Source organism: Galeopterus variegatus, unplaced genomic scaffold (assembly GCF_000696425.1).
Source record: "Galeopterus variegatus unplaced genomic scaffold, G_variegatus-3.0.2 Scaffold4441, whole genome shotgun sequence".
Classification (NCBI taxonomy): Eukaryota; Metazoa; Chordata; class Mammalia; order Dermoptera; family Cynocephalidae; genus Galeopterus; species Galeopterus variegatus.
In genome coordinates, this window is record NW_007730552.1 from 43,569 (window position 1) to 50,046 (window position 6,478).

At 41.9% G+C, this 6,478-nt stretch overlaps 1 protein-coding gene and 1 pseudogene across 1 annotated transcript in view; both read left to right on the forward strand.

Annotated features, from left to right (window-relative positions):
- LOC103603096 overlaps window positions 1-2,983 on the forward strand; it is an 8,953-nt pseudogene extending 5,970 nt beyond the window's left edge.
- GOLM1 (golgi membrane protein 1) overlaps window positions 1-6,478 on the forward strand; it is a 69,867-nt gene that overhangs the window by 7,308 nt on the left and 56,081 nt on the right. The window lies entirely within an intron of this gene.

A 6,478-nucleotide genomic window follows, 5' to 3' on the forward strand; every position in this document is an offset into this window, starting at 1 on the left:
AAACAGTACAACCCCTCAAACAGGTCTCTCTGCTTCTTAAAAACCAGTGAGTGTGGCCTGAACTGGATTCCGTTTGGGACTCCTCCAGGGTAAGCTGGTCAGAACCGTGAGTGGCCCTCAGCTTTCGTAGCATGGCCTGGGGGGTTTCAGACACACGTGTCAGGGGTGGGCCAGGACATTTGTATTTCTAACAAATTCCAAGGGAGGCTGATGCTGCTGATCCAGGGACCTCACTTTGAAAACCACTGAACCACAGTAGGGTCAGCAACACTTCTCTGTGAAGGGCCAGATAATGCTTTAGGTTTGGTCTGTCACAACTGCACAACTCTGTTGTAGCTCAGTGACTGTAGACAATATATAAATGCATGGTCATGGTTGTGTTCAATTAAAACTTTATTTATAGACACTGAAGTTTTGATTTCATATAATTTTCATAGATCATGAAATATTATTCTTTTAACTTTTTTCAACCATTAAAAAATGTAAAACCTGCCTCCCCTTCCAGCTCTTGCTGAGCCTGAAGCAGGCACATGCCGCACTGATGTGCCAGGGTAGTTCAGACCTGCTGCTCCAGGCAGGTGTGGCTGGACAGGTTCCCACCATGGGTCTTAACACATGAGGGGAGGTGTGAGGAGGCCTTGGCAGAGCCTGCTGGTTAGTCTGAGAAGCCAGACTAGCTGTTGGTCAATGTGGATGCTCTGGGTAAGGTTCAGTGGCTGCTGTGGTCCCAGACACCTTCATCTGCCCTGGGGACCCAGGGCAGTGACCTGATCTGTCTCTCAAAATACAGGCTTAAGTCTACTGTCTGCCCCAAGTCCTCCTTGTGTGTCCTGGAGGACCAGCAGCACTGTGACAAGGCCAAGGCTGTGGATGTCCCCTACGTGGACATTAAGGCACTGAGGAAACTCAGTAAGAATAAGAACCTGGTGAAGAAGTGTGATGCCGTTTTGGCCTGCAGATCCCACTAATCTTTGGCCCAGACCTAAAACTAAATAAGGCTGGCAAGTTCCCTTCTCTGCCGACACACAATGAAAACATGGTGGCCAAAGTAGTTGAGGTGAAATCCACAATCAAACTCCAGATGAAGAAAGTGTTACATCTGGCTGCCTCCATTGCCATGTGCAGATGACAGATGATGAGCTTGTGCACAACATCAACCTGGCCATCAATTTCCTGGTGTCGTTGCTCAGGAAGAATTGGCAGAATGTCTGGGCTTTATACATCAAGAGCACCATTGGCAAGCCCCCAGCACCTGTATTAAGGCACATCCTTATAAATCCTACTGGTACCATCAAAAAAAAAAAAATGTAAACTATTCTTAGCTTGTGGACAGTGTGTAAAAACAGGTGGCTGGCAGGATTTGGCCCTAAGGCTGCTGTTTGGGACTCCTGAACTAAAGGAGGAATTTGGGTGTTCCTACCAAGTTTTAGCCTTGCTAGGGGTGGCCTTTCTTGAGAAAATTCCAAGTTTTGGATAAAGCAAGATGGAATTTGTTCTCATTCGTTTTTGCTTATCTATCTAGATTTTTGGTGTTTCTACCACCTAACACTAAATATGCACATTCATTTAAAAAGTTTAAATGTTTTCATTTAAAAATGAAACCATCAGCTTCCAGAATTGGGGAAAACATGGTGTTTACAATTGGGAGTTGGGGAAGCGACAGGAGGGATTCTAGATATTTCCTAGTAAGTTTTCAAAGCAATTTAAGCAGCTTTCAGTGGACTTAGTCATTTAGCACTAATGGTTTAGAGAAGTTGATAAACTTTCTCTGAATGGCCAGGATAGTAAATGTTTAATCCCCCTTATAACCCTATGCCTATGTCTCTGTCTCAGCTATTTAATTCTGCTTTGTAGCTGGAAAGCACCTGCAGGCAGTACTTACAGGAGTGGGCTTGGCTGTGTTCAGTAAAACATTATTTACAAAAACTGGCTGGATATAGCCTGACCCCTGGCTTAGAGACATTCTTCGGAAAGGGTAGAATATTTTTAAACCATCAGAAAATTTGGTGACTAAATCCTTTGCGGTCTCCAGCGCTGTGGCAGGGTGTGCTCAGGTGTGTTTGTTATTGCAGTGATTTCTAAGCTTCCTGCAGAGCAGCTCAGCCCTTTGCGTTTTAGGTGGGGCCCTTCCTCTGAGAAGGACTGGAGACTTGGCTCCGCCAGTGTTTGGAGAAGCTGCATTGTTTCTGGTGACATTGGTCAAACAAACTAATCTGATTGCTCACATATATTTGCATAGAGAGTTAAAAACCCTATATGAAAAGAAGGAAATTTGCAAAATGACAATATTTAACTAGGAGGCTGAAGGAGCACATGCATTTGGCAGGTTGTCTATTTTCATACGCTTTTTCTTTTATCTTTTTAAGTAATTAGAAGTCTGTTCTCTTATAAAAATATTTGTCTTATCAGCAAACAATATTTTTAACCAGTAGGTTGAATTTTTTAAATTAACTAAGTAGGTAAGAATCCTCAGTTTTTTTCTGATTTATTGAGACTTTTAATGCAAAAACACACCACTTCATTACNGTGGATGTCCCCTACGTGGACATTAAGGCACTGAGGAAACTCAGTAAGAATAAGAACCTGGCGAAGAAGTGTGATGCCGTTTTGGCCTCAGAGTCTCTGATCAAGCAGATCCCACTAATCTTTGGCCCAGACCTAAAATTAAATAAGGCTGGCAAGTTCCCTTCTCTGCCGACACACAGTGAAAACATGGTGGCCAAAGTAGTTGAGGTAAAATCCACAAACTCCAGATGAAGAAAGTGTTACATCTGGCTGCCGCCTTTGCCATGTGCAGATGACAGATGATGAGCTTGTGCACAACATCAACCTGGCCATCAATTTCCTGGTGTCGTTGCTGAGGAAGAATTGGCAGAATGTCTGGGCTTTATACATCAAGAGCACCATTGGCAAGCCCCCAGCACCTGTATTAAGGCACATCCTTATAAATCCTACTGGTACCATCAAAAAAAAAAAAATGTAAACTATTCTTAGCTTGTGGACAGTGTGTAAAAACAGGTGGCTGGCAGGATTTGGCCCTAAGGCTGCTCTATTCTTAGCTTGTGAACAGTGTGTAAAAACAGGTGGCTGGCAGGATTTGGCCCTTAGGCTGCAGTTTGGGACTCCTGAACTAAAGGAGGAATTTGGGTGTTCCTACCAAGTTTTAGCCTTGCTAGGGGTGGCCTTTCTTGAGAAAATTCCAAGTTTTGGATAAAGCAAGATGGAATTTGTTCTCATTCGTTTTTGCTTATCTATCTAGATTTTTGGTGTTTCTACCACCTAACACTAAATATGCACATTCATTTAAAAAGTTTAAATGTTTTCATTTAAAAATGAAACCATCAGCTTCCAGAATTGGGGAAAACATGGTGTTTACAATTGGGAGTTGGGGAAGCGACAGGAGGGATTCTAGATATTTCCTAGTAAGTTTTCAAAGCAATTTAAGCAGCTTTCAGTGGACTTAGTCATTTAGCACTAATGGTTTAGAGAAGTTGATAAACTTTCTCTGAATGGCCAGGATAGTAAATGTTTAATCCCCCTTATAACCCTATGCCTATGTCTCTGTCTCAGCTATTTAATTCTGCTTTGTAGCTGGAAAGCACCTGCAGGCAGTACTTACAGGAGTGGGCTTGGCTGTGTTCAGTAAAACATTATTTACAAAAACTGGCTGGATATAGCCTGACCCCTGGCTTAGAGACATTCTTCGGAAAGGGTAGAATATTTTTAAACCATCAGAAAATTTGGTGACTAAATCCTTTGCGGTCTCCAGCGCTGTGGCAGGGTGTGCTCAGGTGTGTTTGTTATTGCAGTGATTTCTAAGCTTCCTGCAGAGCAGCTCAGCCCTTTGCGTTTTAGGTGGGGCCCTTCCTCTGAGAAGGACTGGAGACTTGGCTCCGCCAGTGTTTGGAGAAGCTGCATTGTTTCTGGTGACATTGGTCAAACAAACTAATCTGATTGCTCACATATATTTGCATAGAGAGTTAAAAACCCTATATGAAAAGAAGGAAATTTGCAAAATGACAATATTTAACTAGGAGGCTGAAGGAGCACATGCATTTGGCAGGTTGTCTATTTTCATACGCTTTTTCTTTTATCTTTTTAAGTAATTAGAAGTCTGTTCTCTTATAAAAATATTTGTCTTATCAGCAAACAATATTTTTAACCAGTAGGTTGAATTTTTTAAATTAACTAAGTAGGTAAGAATCCTCAGTTTTTTTCTGATTTATTGAGACTTTTAATGCAAAAACACACCACTTCATTACAGGAAAGCCTGGAGATTTACAGAGTTTAACTGGTTTGGTTAATCCTTTTACAGTATGTCAGATGCTCGTAATCAAATATGAGACAAAACACATTCTGAAGCCTAAATTATAATCAAATATGAGACAAAACACATTCTGAAGCCTAAATTAAGATCAATATTAATGTATCTGTTTGATACAGTATGTCTCTCACCCACTTCCATCTCACTGCAAATTCACATTCATTCTAAGATGCGGGGGGTGGGGGTGGGGGGGCAGAGAGAGTGTTTGAAGTATTTGACCACTCTCTAGTGGCCCTGGCTCTGAGTTACTGCTCTCAGTCTTCACCAGTCCTGGTCAGTTCTCACCTGAATCAGTTCCTTGTCATTCAGAAGCAGTGGCTTCTACAGAGTTTGCCCTCCCTTCCTCGTGGTTGCCTTCTTACCTGGGCAGCCCTGCTCCCATCAGGGCTGGCCAGGTAAGAGCCCAGGGCTCTCCTAAAGGTGCCATCTGTCAGCTGCACACCTTGCTGGCCAGCCAAGTGCTGGGTCACAGTGAGGGGCTTCCAGGACTGCACTCATGTTCGGCTTCCTCAGACCTCTCTTTTTCATACTGTGGTCCTGGTCTGGGACTTCTGCTGCTACAGTAGCATCCGTGAGTCAGCCCCTGGCGATGGCAGCCACCAGTGCTTCAGCTCACAGCAGAGTCAATAGGAAGAAAGCTGATGGCTGGTTACTATAAAGTAGAATGGTTGTGGAAGGAAAACATTCATCACCTTTTCCTCGTATAATGAGAAAAAGAATGAATCTAGAAATGATCATTCATCTTTCCATTCCTAATAATAGTAATAGTCAACATTTATTGAGCAATTACTATGCGCNTGCTGCTACAGTAGCATCCGTGAGTCAGCCCCTGGCGATGGCAGCCACCAGTGCTTCAGCTGACAGCAGGGTCAATAGGAAGAAAGCTGATGGCTGGTTACTATAAAGTAGAATGGTTGTGGAAGGAAAACATTCATCACCTTTTCCTCGTATAATGAGAAGAAGAATGAATCTAGAAATGATCAGTTATTCATCTTTCCATTCCTAATAATAGTAATAGTCAACATTTATTGAGCAATTACTATGCGCCAGATGTGGTTCTAAGCACTTCTTACATTGTCCGCACTCTCCCGAGTGAGCCACGGGGCCGGCCCCAAGTTAATCTCTTAATTCTGATAAATTCTATCACTATGTAAGATGGCAACATAAGGGGAAACTGGATGAAGGATATAGGGGGAACTATCTGTACTATTTTTGCAACTCTTCCATAAGTCTAAATTATCTAAACACTTCTTTGATAGATCTTATCATAACAGCTAAAATGTAATATGTGGCTGTCGGTTCCAATGTGGTTTCTTAACACTACCCTGAGCTTCCCGATGCTTGCATAGCACCTGACTCCTGGTGGTTGCTCAGTACATTTTTTTTTTTTTTAAAAGATGACCGGTAAGGGGATCTTAACCCTTGACTTGGTGTTGTCAGCACCACGCTCAGCCAGTGAGCGAACCGGCCATCCCTATGTGGGATCCGAACCCGGGGCCTTGGTGTTATCAGCACCGCACTCTCCCGAGTGAGCCACGGGCCGGCCCCCTCAGGACATTTTTTATTGACTGACTAAAGGAAGAAGAATATTAGATGATCATCGTACTCTTCCCTTGAAATAAGAGGTGAGTATATTTTCTCCTTTCAAACCTATAGTTCTACTGGAATAACAAAAGGTCTTACAAGGGTCCCATCTAAAAATTTATTGTAAGGGAATTTAGTATATGACAAAGATAGATGTTCAAAGCAGTAGGTAAAAATAGATTATTTGATAAAGGGTGCAGGAAGGACTCTCTAGCCATTGCAGGGAAAAAAAGGCCAAATGCTTTGTATTTCTTTACTTCTTACATCAAAAAGGAATTCCAAATGGATGAACAATTTAAATATAAATGTGAAATTGTACATTTGGTTGGAAAAACTATGGGTAAATGTGTTAATAAACTTGAGTAGGAAATGCCACAAAATTCAGAAGCAACAAAAGAAAAGATTGACAAGATTAGATTATTGAAAACAACAACAAAATTTGGGGCAAGATCAAAATTCTATAAAGTCAAAGATCAAATGAAAAGTTGAAAAAAAATTTATCCACATGAGTGACCGAGGATTTATCTTTACTATACAAAAAGTTCTTGCAAATCAATAAAATGAACAACC